This window comes from Mustela lutreola, chromosome 7 (genome assembly GCF_030435805.1).
Source record: "Mustela lutreola isolate mMusLut2 chromosome 7, mMusLut2.pri, whole genome shotgun sequence".
In the NCBI taxonomy this organism is placed as follows: domain Eukaryota; kingdom Metazoa; phylum Chordata; class Mammalia; order Carnivora; family Mustelidae; genus Mustela; species Mustela lutreola.
The window spans coordinates 150,453,088-150,469,921 of NC_081296.1; the positions used below are offsets into that span (position 1 = coordinate 150,453,088).

At 47.4% G+C, this 16,834-nt stretch overlaps 1 protein-coding gene across 8 annotated transcripts in view; it reads left to right on the forward strand.

The window, feature by feature from the left end:
- Positions 1-1,261: 1,261 nt before the first annotated feature.
- TRAF3 (TNF receptor associated factor 3) overlaps positions 1,262-16,834 on the forward strand; it is a 119,024-nt gene continuing 103,451 nt past the window's right edge. For 5 of the 8 annotated variants that reach the window (XM_059183194.1, XM_059183191.1, XM_059183197.1 and 2 more), the window contains exon 1: positions 1,262-1,468. The gene's annotated coding sequence lies outside the window, so the exon portion shown is untranslated. Of the gene's footprint in view, positions 1,469-1,644; positions 1,776-6,858; positions 7,066-16,834 lie in introns of those variants that run through there. The other 3 variants (XM_059183192.1, XM_059183193.1, XM_059183195.1) reach the window with 3 other exon arrangements.

Below are 16,834 nucleotides of genomic sequence, written 5' to 3' on the forward strand. Positions count from 1 at the left end.
CTCTCCTCACATGAGTCACTGGAGAAATACAGGCCAACCCTGGTCTCAGCTCTGGTCAGGGACCTTCCGAAGCCTTGGTGGCAAGACAAAAACCAAGAGCCCTTTCGGGCGCCCCGGGGTTGACTTGTAAACGTGGGGAGAGTTGGCCTGGAGGCTCCCCGAGAGCGGCTCAGCCAGGTGGGGTGCAGAGGGCTCGGAGGACCAGGGGACCCACGGAGGACTTGGGGGGCCGCGGCCTGGAGAGGCGGGCGTCCCTGGCCCTGGAGGCCGCCTCCACCGCACAGGCCGGAGCTGGACGGAGGAGAGCAGCGCGCGGCCACCGGGGTCCCCGTCCACTCGGGACGCCGGGCCCTCGGGCCCACTGGCCACCGCGTCCCCACTTGAGTGAGCGCGGCTTCCTGGGTGTGGGAGGAGCCCAGGGAGGAAGGAGAGGAAACGCCCGCCGCCGGGCGCTCCGACGGCCCCTCTCAGGAGGAGCGAGCAGAGGCCCAGATGGCCCGAGTCACCTTCGGCCCCACCCACCTGCGCGCGCGGGGTGTGTGTGTGTGTGTGTGTGTGTGTGTGTGAGCGCCGTGTGCGGCGTGCGCGGGGCTGCTGGCCGCCGTGTGAATGAGTGTGTGTGCGAGGGCGCGCGAGCGTGTCTGTGCTCAGGTGAGCGGGAGCGAGCGTGTGAGGGCCCCGTGTTCAGGAATGCGTGTGTGGGAGCCCGCGTCGGCCAGGGTGCGGGTGCGTGTGCTGATGCGGAGCGTGTGTCTAGGGGCGCAGCCTGTGGGAGTGCGCGTGGCTGCGCGGGTGAAGACGGTGACGCCATCGCTCCCGGCCGCCACCGAACCTGCACCTCTGGGGCCCACACGCGGCTGCGTGGCAGTTGTTTTTTTTTTTAACCCGGAAAGGGGGGGACCGCGGGGCCGCGCGGCGGCCGGGGGCGCGGGCCGCGCAGAGCGAGGGGGCGGGCGGCGCTGGGGGCGTCGGGGGCCGCCCCGGCTCGCGCCGCCACCGCGCGGTTGCTAAGGCCGGCGGGCGGGCGCTGGGCGGGCGGGCCTTAGCAACGGGCGGCGGGCGCGTGCGCGCGCGAGGCGGGGGCGGGGGGGGGGAGCGGGGCCGCGCGGGCCGCGGGCGCGTGGGGCCCGGCCGGCTCGCCGGCTCCTGCGCTCCCACGCGCGCGCGGGCGGCGGGGGCGGGGCGGGCGCGCGCCAGGGCGCGCGCCGGCGGCCGGCGGGGATTTCCAGCGCGCGAGAGGAAGTGCTGTGAGAGGGTGCGTGAGGGCGCGAGGGAGCGCGGCGCGGCGCGGCCGCCGCGTGCGCGAGCCGGGGTTGCAGCCCAGCAGGGACTTTCCAGCCGGCGGCGGCGGCGGCCGCCGGCCCTTCCCCGCCCCCCGACATGGGGCTGCCCGGGGAGCAGGACGCTGCGGACCGCGGCGGAGGACGCGCCCGGCGCCCCTGAGCCGGCCGAGCGGGGCGGACCGCGGGTAAGGGGCCGTGGCGGCGGCGGCGGGCGGGCGGGCGGCTCCATCCCCGGCGGCTCCTTCCCGCGCCAGCGGCGGCGGCGGCGGCGCCGGCGGGCCCGGGGCCGGAGCGGGGCCGGGGCGGAGCAGGCCCGGAGCCCGGCGGCGAGTGCCCGGTGCGGCGCCGCCTCGCCCCCGCCCCCGCCCGGGCCCGCCTGCCCCCCGAGCGCCTCAACTTCGGAAAACTTTGTCCTCGAGGCCGGGCCCGGGGCCCGCGGGCCGGGACGCCCGCAGCTTTTCAGGAAACGGGGCGCCGAGGCCTCTTGGAAGCGTGAGTCCCGCGGGGTGTGGGGAGAGCCGGCATCGCCCGCGGGGCGGGGTGTGCGCGCCGAGGGCGGGCGCGGGCCCGGGGGTCCGCAGGCGCGGACGTGCGCCCGGGGGCGGGCGGCGGGTGGGTTTCTCCAGCCGTTATTTAAAAGTTTATACTGAGTCATTGCTCTGCAGACGGAGCTCTGACGGATCCCCGAGCGGGCCGCTGCAGTGGCCTCGAAGGCAGGGCGCCCTGGGCTGCCGTTCGGGGCAACAGGCTCGCATCCCACCCCCGATGAGTAGGAAAGGTCGGACTGGGCTCCCGGGCGGCGGAAGGTGGGCATGGCCCCTGCCACGGTCTTTTAAGATTTCCTCCCGAGGCGCCGGGCTCTCGCTCACGTACGCTTTGCCACGTTTTCACACTGTCACCCCGTCTGGGGACGTGTGTTTAGTACCTGGACCTGTAGGGAGGGTTGCGTGTGGCACCTTCTCTGCCCTCGGTCTGAAACGCAGCCTCAACATGGAAGTGGACGGACGGCCGTGGACGTGCCTGGGAATTCAAGAGCCGTCCGGATCGTGGGCCGTGGAGGGAAACGGTTGTGTTTCACGTTTTTCCTATTAAGCGCTGAATCAGATTTCGGACGGAGATGCGGGTGTGTGTGTGTGTGTGCGCGCGCGTGTGCGTGTGCGGTCATTTATTTTTGTGGAGTCATAAAGGCAGTGCTGAGTAGCGTTATCTTACTGCCTCTTCATTTACATTCACAGCATACGACCGAGGAGGAGCCATAATTCTTTTTCTTTTTTCCCCCCTGGCATTTGTCGTGAATACACACACTGCTGAAGCTTTGGGAAACGTATTCCGTAATCATCTCGGTTTCTGTAAAACCTTTATTTAGAGAGATGACGTGGTGGACCGTCTGTCGGTGCTAAAATCTTCGCGTGTCTTTCCTATCCTTGAAAATGGCCTGTTGAAAAGACTGCATCATATGTAGGGGGTCTGGCACAATAGTGCACCGCCGTTCGATTTTCACGTGGAAGGGGGATATGTGCCTTTTCACCCTGTTGGGACTGTCGCGATGCATATTTAGGATTAGTCTAAAGATGAAAAATTCTTCGACCAAGCAAAATAAGCGTTATTGGTGTGGAAGCTGGGAAATATATAAGAACGGGAATTCTTGGGAGTAGATGCTCATGACAGCGGACATCCGGACAGACCTGGGATTCCAGCATCCCTACTTAGATCAGCCCCTGTCATGCATGAGGTTTAAGACATTAAGGTGTCTCACCCAGACGCCATCTGTTCCAGCCGTCACAATGCAGAAGCCAGGAGAGCAGAGAGAACTGACAGGGAGAAGTCCAGCAATTTTTTTTTTTTTTTAAGACATGTGAATTTGTCTGTGAGGGGAAAGAAGACCGATTATTTTCCTTGGATTCTGTTCATGCATTTTGGACTCTCTAAGATGGCCTCACTTAGTAGGACAGTGTAAAGATATTTTACAGTGATCTGTTGTTTCTGTTAATACCATCAAAATATTCCTGCTCTGGTTCATGTCTGGAAGAAAGTCCTTCATTTAACTGAAACATCTGGGCTGCCTGTTGCTCTTTCCCCCTGTGTTTGGGATTTTGATTCTGTAAACACTCTGGCTAGAATCCCTTATTTATTTATTTATTTATTTATTTATTTCTGTGTAAAGCTGAGAGAGGCCTTTCTGGGGTATTGTCAGGATAGATATGCTAATGAACTGAGGGTGAGCATGATGTTAAAGCTGTACTTCAAGAAAGATAAAACCGGCACTGTGGTGTTGCAAGTCTGGGCTGGCTTGAGCAAATAAAGGAAATTGCATTAATTTTGCCCATCTCTATTTTCTCATCTTCATATAGCAGGACTCTCCAAACAGCAAGTGACCTGAACTATCAAGTATTACGCAACAGCTGAGTTTTGTGCCATGGTCAGTTTAAGAACTGTTTATTTGGTAGAGGAGACATCTGGGGACCAAGGTCCCTGTGCTGATTCCAGAGTCAGGACCCCTTGTGTGCTTTTTTACAGGTGTTCGTAGAGGAAGAAATACTATTTTTTTGGGTGAGGGGGGAGAGTCATAATATTGACTTCACATATGGACAGAAACTGGAAAGAGTTACTGAGTGAGAAAGAAGGAAGTGAGGCCAGTGGGTCTGGAAGGTGACCCGAGAGAGGGAGTTGAGGCCTAACTGGAGGTGATGCTTAGGTTTGTTTTGAGTGGGAGGAGTAGAGCCTGAGGGAGAGGCCGGATGCCCGAGAGCAGGGGGGCAGTAGAGAGGTGAACGGGGTGAGGTGTCGCTTGCATCATAGCTGGAAGCTTTGGGTCCAAAGGAGTCAATGGACATAAAAGAAAATGTAATTTTGAACAAAAAGGAAAAATGTAAGAAAACTATGTGTGCTTGAGTAGAATCTATGATTCATAATTAACTAGAAAATACAAACGGCTTTCCCATTTTAAAAAGCCTTTATTGATTGGCTGGGTTTTGCACAACCATATTCTAGAAGAGTAGTGGGTAGGGGACTGACCAACCTAGGAAGAAGAGGTGAGGTTTTTATCATTAAGCAGTAAAATTTCTTTTGGCTAAAATTTGTTGTCTCGCTGTGCAGACACCTTGGGCTGAGGCTGGCAGGTAGTAAATGTAGGTGACTGTGGGTTTCTCACAGCTCCAAAAATCAGGTGGGAATCTCTTGCTGAATTCTATATTCCTCGAGATAAGTGGATCATTAACCGGGAGTTGGGAATCTTTTTCTCATTTAACTTAATGTTCACTTAATGTGCCTCAAGTTCCCATAATATTCTTGTTAACAGAGCTAGGATGAGTGAGATACAGCGCCTGCCTTTAACGGCATGGTCTGCAGAAGTCTGCCCCTGTGTGCCAGGAAGGGAGATGCCCAAAACCACGGGTATTGGACTGACAGCACCAGGACTAAAGCTTGTGGGCAGAAGAGTGGGGAAAGTGGAAATTTACCACCTTGCCCTGGAGGGAACTGACCCTCAGCTGGAGAGGGAGGACCCACCAGGAAGAAACTGAGTAGTCGTCGGCTAAAGTGAATTAGTGGATTGCGTGGAAGACTGGAAGTATGGTGGGAATTCAGCAAAGGGGAACAAGCTTCTTTCTGGCTGGCTGGGGTAGTTGGGGAAGGCGCTGGGCGGCTGTTGGGCCTCTTGCAGGACCCTTAGAAATGTAGAGAGAGAATGTCTCCCTACCCACCCTGTGTTTTCGTGAGATGAGATCTGACAATTTGCTGCCCTTTTTCATTTCTTGCCAGTTAGACACAGTGCTGGTGATGCCGCTGGGCAGTGGATTTCCAGTTGCGATGTTTTGTGTGCTGTCCTCTAGAGCTTAACCAGGAGCTCAAGTGGGTCAAGCGTATGCCGCTGCCAGGAGGCCAGCCTGCACTGGGGAGCAGAGCAGCGGGCTGGCGGCACACCGCTGTGTCTACTGTTTCCATCGTAGGCAGGGAGTCTCCAAGAGTGGTGGTCAGGGAGGGGTGTAAATGTGAATAAAAAGCATCGTTCCTCCGGACCCTCCCCCCAACGCTCACCAACCTACTGCCCCATCATCTGTGTTGAAAGACCTAAATCTCTTTAATTCTCAAGAAATAAAAAAACCGGGTCCTACAATTTCATTTCATGATTTACGTTTTTCTAGGGCTTGTTCTGTGCTGATTTAAACTTGTGTGTTTTTTTTTTTTAAATGGAGGTGATTAGATAAATTTTTATGAGGCTGTTCTCCCAAGGTTATCAGACCTGCTATTCTGATACTGTGATTTCCTTTCTAATTTAAACACTGACTCTATAGCAAAACCCAAAAGCATGTTTATTGGAAACTTGGTTCCTTAAGTGGAGAGAAAAGCTAAATTGATTAACCAAGTAGGATAATAAAATCTGAGGACAGTAGTAGTATCAGAGTGTTAAAACATGAATCTTCAGGAGTCATGATGGTTATAGTGAAGGTTTTCAGAGACTGGCTTTGTACTCTGGAAGGTTAATGCCCAGTAGGAGGCCTGCATACACCGGAGGTAATGAGGTACCCATTAGGCCTCTCCTGTCAGTGTTTGTCCAGAGCTGCAAGTTTGGCTGAGCCAAGAGACACACCAGATGCCCACACAGTAATTCCGTGTGGTTTGGCTGCTAACATCTGCATGTGTGCCTAACATCGGGTGTGCCTTGTAGCTGCCTCCCTTGACTGTGCCCACCGGCGCGCACCCCACCCCCGTTCCGGCAGGCTTAGCTCCCTGGTTGGTTGCATTAAGAGGCCTGTATGATGGGAGACTTCATTTGACATTGTAACGTCCCTAGGTGCTTTTAATGACTTAGAAAGAAAGAATGGGGATACTAGTTCTTGGCTTTCTCTGCTCAGTAATGCCCTGAAGAAACAACTTTATTGTAGAAATTAAATTCTGTCCTTTTTGGATTAATACAGCCTGATGTTTGAGACATTATTATAGGGCAAATTAAGTGTTCAGATTTCAGATGGCATTTCTCTGAGAAAGGGCATAGCATGGCTTTAGCGTAGTATGTCTCAGGCCCTTAATGGGAGTCTAGGCCTGTTAAGTTTAGCTTTAATTTTTTAAAAAGGTTTATCTTTTATTTTTTAAGTCATCTCTATACCCACCGTGGGGCTTCAACTCATGGCCCTGAGCTTAAGAGTCACATAGTTGGTGATTGACCCAGCAGGGCACCCCTTTATCTTAAGTTTTAATACAGATTTTATGCTGTACCCAATAATGTGTCTGATTTTTAAAAAATATAAACACACTTTGTCTCCCAAATTTTTGAGTACTATTAATTCTCCAAAAACTGCATTTTGTTTGTCCTTAGCTCCCCTAAGATCCCTGAGGGCTCCCTTGTCACCCTACCATGTGTCCCTGGAGCTGTCCATTCCCCAGCTTGAGAAGGGGAGCATCTGAATGCCAGTCCCACCCTCTGTACTTGGGCAGGCTGTTGGTTCTCTCTGCATAGGTTTATCCATCTATAAAATGGGGTAGAAAGCATCATGCACATCATATGCTTGTTATTAGTGAAATGGACAATAAAGCATTCTACTGATGTTAATTTTTCTTTTCTTTTTTTTTTTTTTAGAGAGGGAGGGGGAGAGAGAGAAGAGAGAGAATCTTCAGCAGGCTTCTCCCTGCCCCCACCGCCACCCCTGTGCAGAGCCTGATGCAGGGCTTGATCTCATGACCCTGAGATCATGACCTGAGGTGAAATCAAGAGTTGTGTTTAACTGACTGAGCCACCCAGGTGCCCCTGATGTTAATTTTCATAACAATAACTACTAATTCATAGGTAATTAAGATGTAGTAAAATAAAAATGTTAAGATCTTAAAATATGAACATAATATGTCCTCGCCTATGGTAGGGACCATAGAGACTTTCTAATTGAATTCCATCTTTTTATATGGGAGGCTTGGAGTTTTGGGGTTAGTGACTGTTCCAAGTCAGGCAAAGCATGGACTGTTCACCCAGACTAGAGTTTTTTCTTTACGTTCTTCATTTGTCAAGATTTGCCCCAGGGAAGCTGCTTGGCCTCTACCCCAATTTAGGAGAGTTGGCAATTATTTGATCAACACACATTTTTTGAGAGCTTAGTCAGGAGCTGTGCTAGATGTCAAAGGCGAACAGTCGGGTTGCTGTATGATGGCCATCCTCAAGGAGCTTCTGGAAGGTGACGAGCCAGAAAGCCTGTGGGTTATGGCACGGTGTGGTAGGTGCTGTGAGGGTAGATCAGAGGTTCTTTTTTTAATTTAATTTTATTTTTTATTATTTATTTATTTTAATTTTTTATTTTATTTTATTTTTTTAATAAACATGTATTTTTATCCCCAGGGGTACAGGTCTGTGAATCGCCAGGTTTACACACTTTACAGCACTCACCAAAGCACATACCCTCCCCAATGTCCATAACCCCACCCCCCCTTCTCCCAACCCCCTTCCCCCCAGCAACCCTCAGTTTATTTTGTAAGATTAAGAGTCACTTATGGTTTGTCTCCCTCCCAATCCCATCTTGTTTCATTGATTCTTCTCCTACCCACTTAACCCCCCATGTTGCATCACCACTTCCTCATATCAGGGAGATCATATGATAGTTGTCTTTCTCTGCTTGACTTATTTTGCTAAGCATGATACGCTCTAGTTCCATCCATGTTGTCGCAAATGGCAAGAATTCATTTCTTTTGATGGCTGCATAGTATTCCATTGTGTATATATACCACATCTTCTTGATCCATTCATCTGTTGATGGATTAAAGATTTTATTTGTCTGTTTGATGGGGGGAGAGAGAGAGAGAGAGCAAGTAAGCAGAGCAGCAGGCAGAGGGAGAGAGAGAAGCAGGCTCTCCGCCAAGCAGGGAGCCCGATGCGGGGCCCGACCCCACGACCCTGGAATCATGACCCGAGCTGAAGGCTACTGCTCAACCAACTGAGCCACCCAGGCGCTCCTAGACCAGAGGTTCTGAGGAAGCATGGGGTGCCGTGTAACTTTCTGGGGGATTCAGAGGTATTTTCTGGGGAGGACAAGCATGAGCTAAAGCTTGCAGAAGAGGAGAAGCATTGGCTGGAAGAGTTGCATGTCAGAAGGACCCATCAGTCTGAAGCTGTGCCCCATGGCTGTGCTTCAGGGATGCTCGGGAACAGGGAAGTGGCTGCCGTGGGGGCCGCCTCTGTGCCAACCTGACTTTTGAAGTAAGAATCATTCCCATTTTATAGATGAGAAAAATGAAGGGCAGTAGGCCCACTGGACTCTAGAGTTTGTGTTTTCATTACTGTGCTGTGTGGTTAGTTTAAGCTGAATTATAATCCAGTTTTGGATTTTGTTTTTAATTTTGTTTTTTGATTCTAGTGTTTTAGTTTTGCTGCTATGTAGTGCTTTTTAAAGAAATTGTGTATTTCTCCAGCATATATTTTTCACATGCAGCCTTTACTTTCCTTTAACATCTGTTCTCCTTGTATCGACTTATTTTTCTAGCCGGTATTCCCTCCACTCCTTTCTGTTCTGAGTTTTTTCCTTACGGCAGCAACATTGCATTCAACATCCTTTAACAAATTCCGTTAGGACGTTCTTTACCCTTGCGGTTCAGATGTTTACATCTTGCTGAGTAGCAATCCCAAACCTGATTTACTAATGTGTTTTCTTTCCCCTTTCCCTCTCTTAATTTACATTTAAACTGGTAGTCTAGTAATAATGATAGTATTTAGTCGTTATCTCTTTATACAATTTCACAAGCATTAGCTTGTTAGCAGTGAACAAGTCCCCGAGGCCTGGTCACTCTGTAGAGAGCTTAATGGTCGCAGCCCAGCACCGTCGCATTTCTGCATCTGGAATGTAATTATAGCTACAAATGACTTACGGGAATATAAGTTAAAGGCAAGGAAGCCTTCTCCAGATTTAGCGAGGAAATGATGTTGTTGAGCATTTTGGGGAAGATTTTATGTGGCTTTTCTGCTAGAACTGCTGTGCAGTTTTGAACACAGAACTGTGGGGGGGGGGCAGCAGATGGTGATGGCTGGGTTGAGGGGAGGAGGCTTGTTGCATAGCCATCGGTACTCCAGGAAGGGTAGTGAATCCCGGCAAGGGGCTGGACTCCGAGGCTGCGAGTCAGGTTTGGAGTGGTAGAGGGTAGGTTCCTTACTTCTTCTTCTTCTTTATTTATTTATTTTTAAAGATTTTATTTATTTATTTGACAGAGAGAGATCACAAGTAGGCAGAGAGGCAGGCGGAGAGAAAGGAGGAAGCAGGCTCCCAGCCGAGCAGAGAGCCCGATGTGGGGTTGGATCCCAAGACCCCGAGATTATGACCTGAGCCAAAGGCAGAGGCTTTAACTCACTGAGCCACCCAGGTGCCCCGGATTCCTTACTTCTTAACCTGAGTTGGACTTTGTGGGTACATGCCATGGCATTGGAGAGCAAAGACCTCATGATTCTGGAGCCTGCTCTGCCTTCTTTAGACCAAGGAATGTTCTGGTACATCTTGGATGGGTCTCTAGTGTTGAGATGACAAGCTCCTCAAAGACATGGCACGTCATCATATTTTCAGTTTGGCCTAAGATGTGCTCAGTAAAAATTCGACCAAAAAAATTTTTTTTTAAAGATTTCATTTATTTATTTGACAGAGATCACAAGTAGACAGAGGCAAGCAGCAAGAGAGAGGGGAGCAGGCTCCCCGCCAAGCAGAAAGCCCGATGCAAGCCAGGCGCAGGGCTCGATCCCAGGACCCTGAGACCATGACCCAAGCCGAAGGCAGAGGTTTAACCCTCTGAGCCACCCAGGTGCCCCAAAATGAGACAAATTTATGTATGAAATGAGTATGGGTTTGAAATCAGACTCAATTTAAATTCTGGTCCTTCCTTTAGCTAACTACGATGGTATGTTACTTACCCTTTCTGAACCTCAATTTTTCTCATTGATGAAAAGGTAGTTGTGAGGAATAAATGTGAAAATATGAGTGAATGTGAGAACCTAGCATATCATAAGTGGTAATTCCTCTCCCTCTTTGCTTCCTGAGTGATTTCCCAAAAGGAAAACATGCCTTGTTAGCAAGATGAATGACAGGGGGGCGCCTGGGTGGCTCAGTGGGTTAAGACGCTGCCTTCGGCTCAGGTCATGATCTCAGGGTCCTGGCATCGAGTCCCACATCAGGCTCTCTGCTCAGCAGGGGGCTTGCTTCCCTTCCTCTCTCTCTGCCTGCCTCTCTGCCTACTTGTGATCTCTCTCTGCCAAATAAATAAAATCTTTAAAAAAAAAAAAAAAGATGAATGACAGGCTCTCTTGGGAGTATGGCTTGGTCCTGAGAGCTGTCCTGCAAGGAAACTGTAGAAGCAGTATATGTATGTGTGTGTGTGTATATATATATATTCCAATGGCTATAAAAATTATTTGTAATAAAGAATAAAATTATTTTTGAAGATTTTTAAAAATTTATTTATTTGACAGATCACAAGTAAGCAGAGAAGCAGGCAGAGAGAGAGGGGGATGCAGGCTCCCCGCTGGGCAGAGAGCCCGATGGGGGGCTCGATCCCAGGACCCTGAGATCATGACCTGACTAAAGGCAGAGGCTTTAACCCACTGAGCCACCAAGGCGCCCCAAGAGTAAAATTATTTTTAGAAAAAGAATTTTTGCATGTGATGATTTTGATAATATTTGTATTTTAGTATATTATTATTTAGCAGAATAACATTTCATTTCATTCAGTTCATTCTAGTCTCTGTTCAAATGAACACTTCTTCCAGGAGGTCTTCTCTTAACAGAGTTAAAATAGTCCAAGCTGTCACTCTCTAGTCTCTTACCTTACTTTTTAAATTCATAGCAGAAGGGCACCTGGGTGACTTAGTCGTTGGGTGTTTGCCTTTGACTACGGTCATGGTCGCAGGGTCCTGGGATTGAAGCCCACATCAGGCTCCCTGGTTGACGGGGAGCCTGCTTCTCTCTCTCCCACTCCTCCTGCTTGTGCTCCCTCTCTAACTTGTCTCTCCCTATCAAATAAATACATAAAGGCTTTAAAAAATAAATTTTTAGCACAGAAGTTTTGTTTACCATCTTAACCCACGTACTTGGGAAGTGCCTGGTGTGTGGTAGGTGTTCAAGTATTTGTATGGATGAATCAATATACTATAGTCTAACTACATTTTCTTTCATTGAGTTTTTCATGTTATTCACATAACATGCAATTAACCAGTTAAGCATGCAGTTCAGTAGTTAGTGTATTCACGGTGTTGTACAACCACCAGCTTGCTTTAGTTTCAGCACTTTCCATCACCCCGTAAACAGTCCTCAAGCTCACTAAGTAATCATTCCCCATGCTCTTTTCCTCCCAACCCCTGGTAGCCTCTAATCTGCTTTCCGTCTCTATGGATTTGCCTTTTCTGGACATTTCATATAAAAGGGATCATACAACAAGTGATTTTTTTTTTTAAGATTTTATTTATTTATTTGACAGAGAGAGATGACAAGTAGGCAGAGAGGCAGGCAGAGAGAGAGAGGAGGAAGCAGGCTCCCCGCTGAGCAGAGAGCCCGATGCGGGACTCGATCCCAGGACCCTGAGATCATGACCTGAGCCGAAGGCAGCGGCTTAACCCACTGAGTCACCCAGGCGCCCCCAACATGTGATTTTTTATGTCTAGCTTCTTTCAGTTAGTGTAATGTTTTTGAGGTACAGCTAAATTGTAGCATGTATAAGTATTCTGTTCCTTTTTTATGGCTGAATAATATTCTATTGTGCATGTGCATACCACAAATAATTTATCCATTCATCCACTGATGGCCATTTGGGATGCTTTCCCCACTTAGCTATTAGGAATAATGTGTTCAGGTTTCTGTGTAGACATGTAGTTTCATTTCTCTTGTATAAAAAAAACGTAGGAAATGGGATTCCTGGGTCGTACGGTAATTCTGTGTTTATCTTATTCCTGCAAACAATGTACTAGGTTCCAATTTCTGTATATCTTTGCCAACATTTATGTATGAATATATGCATGTATGTGTGTGCATATATATGTACATAAGCTATTTTAGTGGTTGCAAAATGGTATTTTCATTATAATTTTGTGTTTCCTTAATGGCCAGTGATAATTGAACATCTTGTGATTGTGTGTCTTTTTTTGGAATCATGTCTATTCAGACCCTCTTCCCATGTTTAGTTGGTTTGTTTATCTTTTTGTTGTTGGATGAATTCTTTATATATTTTAGATACTAAACCCTTATTAAGTATGTGGTCGACAAATATTTTCTTCCATTCTGTAGGGTTTTTTTTTCACATGCTTAATATAATGCCCTTTGATGCACAAAAGTTCTTAATTCTGATAAAGTCCAATTTATTATTATTTTTTCTTTTTGTTGCTTGTGCTTTTGGTATCAAATCTGAGAATCTGTTCCAAATCTGAAGTCATGAAGATTTATCCCTGTATTTTATAGCTTTAGCTCTTACATTTAGGTCTTTGATCCATTTTGAGTTAATTTTTTTTAAGGTTTTATTTATTTCTTTGACAGCGCAAGTAGGCAGAGAGGCAGGCAGAGAGAGAGAGGGGAAAGCAGACTTGCTGTCGAGCAGAGAGCCCAATGCAGGGCTCCATCCCAGGACCCTGGGATCACGACCCAAGGCAAAGGCTGAGGCTTTAACCCACTGAATCACACAGGCGCCCCTTGAGTTAATTTTTATATATGGGGTGAGCTAGGAGGCCCACTTCATTCTTTTGGATGTGGTTATACACTTGTCCCAGCACCATTTGTTGAAGGGACTGTTCTTTTCTCCATTGGATGGTCATGGCACCCTTGTTGGAAATCAGTTGGCCATAGATCTTTGAATTTATTTTTTGTACTCTCAGCTCTGCTCTCTTGATCTGTATGACTGTTCTTGTGCCAGTGGCACACTTTTTGAATTACTGTAGCTTTGTAGAAACTTTTGAGGTAGTATGAGAAGTATTGAGTCTTTCCACTTTCTTTTTCTTTTTCTTTTTTTTTAATATTTTATTTTTTTTTCTTTTAAGATTTTATTTATTTATTTGACAGAGAGAAATCACAAGTAGATGGAGAGGCAGGCAGAGAGAGAGAGAGGGAAGCAGGCTCCCTGCCGAGCAGAGAACCCGATGCGGGACTCGATCCCAGGACCCCGAGATCATGACCTGAGCTGAAGGCAGCGGCTTAACCCACTGAGCCACCCAGGCGCCCTATTTTTCTTTTTCAATATTGTTTTGACTACTTGGGACCTCTTGTAGCTTCATATTAATTTGAGGATCAGTTTTTCTCTTTCTGCAAAAAAAGATCACTAGAATTTTGATCAGGATTGAATTGAATCTGCTTTGGGGAGTTGCCGTAACAATAACTAAGTCTCCAGATCCATGACTGTGGAGTATCTTTCCATTTATTTACATTTTTTTAAAGATTTTATTTATTTATTTGACAGACAGAGATCACAAGTAGGCAGAGAGGCAGACAGAGAGAGAGGGGGAAGCAGGCTCCCCACTGAGCAGAGAGCCCGATGCAGGGCTTGATCCTAAGACCCCAGGACCATGACCTGAGCCAAAGGCAGAGGCTTTAACCCACTGAGCCACCCAGAAGCCCCCACCACTTATTTACATTCTTAATTTCTTTTAGCAAGATTTTGTAATGTCAATGTACAAATTTTTCACCTCCTTGGTTAAAGTTGTTCCTAAATATTTTGTTCTTTTGGATATTTTTTACATGGAGTTGTTCCTTAGTCTTCTTTCAGATTATTCATTGCTAATGTATAAAAACACAAGTGATTTTTGTGTGGTGATCATACACCCAGACTTTGCTGAATTTGGCTATTACCTCTGGCAGTTTTCTGGGATTTTCTATATATAGAATCACGTCATGTGCAAATAGGGATAGTTTATCTTTCTTTCCAATTTGAATTTTTTTTTTCTTTTTCTTGAGAGCTTGTTTGGAGGTTCTAGCAGGGGAGCGCAGCTACTCGTATACCCTTGACCGAAGAACGGTCCTCTCCTCTATCGGGGAAGGTCGTCCTCTTCGACTGAGCGTGCAGCTTCGGGAGGGACACACATGGAGCGGTGAGGGAGGAAGGGGACCCCCGCCTAGCCAGCCAGATCAGCCGCATCAACCCTGGCGATCAATGGGGTGACAGATGTCGCAGCCAGATCGCCCTCACATCCTTTTTTTCTTTTTCTTGACTAATTGCTCTGGCTACTCCTTCTATAGTGTTGAATAGTAGAAGTGAAAGCAGATACCTCTGTCTTGTTCCTGGTCTTAGGAGAAAGTTTGCAGTCTTTCATCATTGATTTTGAAGTTAGGTGTGGGTTTTTTCTTTCTTTCTTTTTTTAATAAATGCCCTTTATCATGTTAAGGAAGTTCCCTTCAATTCCTGCTTGTCTGAGTGTTTTACCATGAAAGAATGTTGAGTTTTGTCAAATGCTTTCTGTGATTATGTGGTTCCCCTCCTTATTCTAGGAGTGTGGTATATTTACATTAATTGATTTTGGTATGTTGAACAGCCTTTGCTTTCCTGGGATAAATCTCATTTTTCCAGAGTGTATCATCCTTTTAATGTTTTATTGGATTTGATTTGCTAATATATATTTTTTAAAGATTTTATTTATTTATTTGACAGAGATCACAAGTAGGCAGAGAGAGGAGGAAGCAGGCTCCCCACCGAGCAGAGAGCCCCATGCAGAGCTTTATCCCAGGACCCTGAGATCATGGCCTGAGCTGAAGGCAGAGACTTAACCCACTGAGCCACCCAGGTGCCCCGATTTGCTAATATTTTGTTGAGATTTTTACATCCAAGTCATAAGGAATATGGGTTTTTAGTTTTCTTGTGGTATCTTTGTCTGGCTTTTGTATCAGGGTACCAGCTGCATTTTAATTGGACATCTGTTTCTTCAGAATTTTGAAAACTGTCCTGTCCTCAGAAGTGTGTGGAAAATTCTAGAAGGATTTTGAAGCAGACAGGATGATGATCATGCCATATACCTCCCTGCTTCCCAATGCACGGCTGCCCTTCATGGCCTATCCTTGGGAAAATCCTGGCTGACAAACTACTGCAACTCTCTGTCTACCAGAGGACAATGGAGGAGGGGACACTGTTCTCAATACCAGGACAGGAGAGAGACGTGCTTGCCATTTTCTGAAAAAGCTACAGATTGGGGCGCCTGTGTGGCTCAGTGGGTTAAAGCCTCTGCCTTTGGCTCAGGTCATGATCCCGGGGTCCTGGGATCGAGCCCCGCATCGGGCTCCCTGCTCATCAGAGAGCCTGCTTCTCTTCTTCTCTCTTTGCCTACTTGTGATCTCTGTCAAATAAATAAATAAAATCTTAAAAAAAAAAAAAAAAAAAAAAAGCTACAGATTGTCCCAGGTAATGATTGCTGAGTAACACTGTCCTAAGCATCAGTGACCTAACACAGCAGTAATCTGTTTTTAGATCTCATGGTCCTGTGAGTTGATCAGGCAGGGTTCAGCTGGGTGATTTTTCTGCTCTGTGTGGCATTGACCGAGGTCACTCACTGGTATTTATCTGGCATCCAACATGGCTGGATGGTTGGAAGGCCTGGCTTGGTGGTTCTTCCCTTTCCATGTACCCTCAGGGCCTCTGCAGTTGGCCCCTGTGCTGGGGTGGGTGGACTTCCTACATGGCAGCCCAGGACTCCTACAATGGGGATTTTCGGAGAGGAAGTGGAAGCGGCTGACGGATGGGTGCAGCGTGATTCCTGCTCTGTTCTATGGTCCAAGAATCTGCAAGGCGCTCCTAGTTGTGGGGAGAGGGGACACATTGTCTAGCTCTTGTTGCAAGGAGTGTCAAAGAACTTGTGGCTCTCTTTAACTCGCTGTGTTGTGTATGGTGGTTCGATTCCTGTGCTGTCGGCAGTGTGTTGTATACACTTCGTAAGACAGGCTCTTGTGGGCTAAAGTGGAAACTCCAGCTGTTGTGTGTTTTCTGTCTTATGTGAGAAAATGCATTCTGTGTTCTCAACCAAGAATTCATGAATAAAATTTTGGAATGCACCCATTCATAAAATGGTAATTCATAAAATGGTAATAAAATGTATGTTTTATTTACTTAATCAGCAGGCATCCTTGATCATCTGTTTGTCAGGAGTTTTTCAAGTACAACTTTGGGCCTATAAATTCTCCCTTCCTGTTAGTTCATTTTTTATTTAATATATATATTTTTATTTTAAATAGGCTTCATGCCCAGCGTGGAGCCCAACATGGAGCTTGATCTCATGACCCTGAGATTAAGACTTGAGCCGAGATCAAGAGTCTGATGCTTAACTGACTGAGCCACTGAGGGCCCCCTCCTATTAGTTCATTTAAAAAATTACTTGAAAATTCACTTTCATTTTGCAGAGTGTTGTGAAATTGAAGCTTGTATTTCTGTTTTTTTTTTTTCCTCTCTCTCTCTCTGTTCTTAAAAAAGAGCTTCATCGAGAAAAAATTAGCCTACATATCCTAAATTTCCTGTGTTCACCCTAGATCATTCTAGTAAATCCCCTAGAGACTTATTAGAATTAAGTTATGGCTGTTTATGTAGAAAAGTGTGGGATAATTTGACAGCATGTGAAGAGGTGTGTACACATTAGTTGTAAC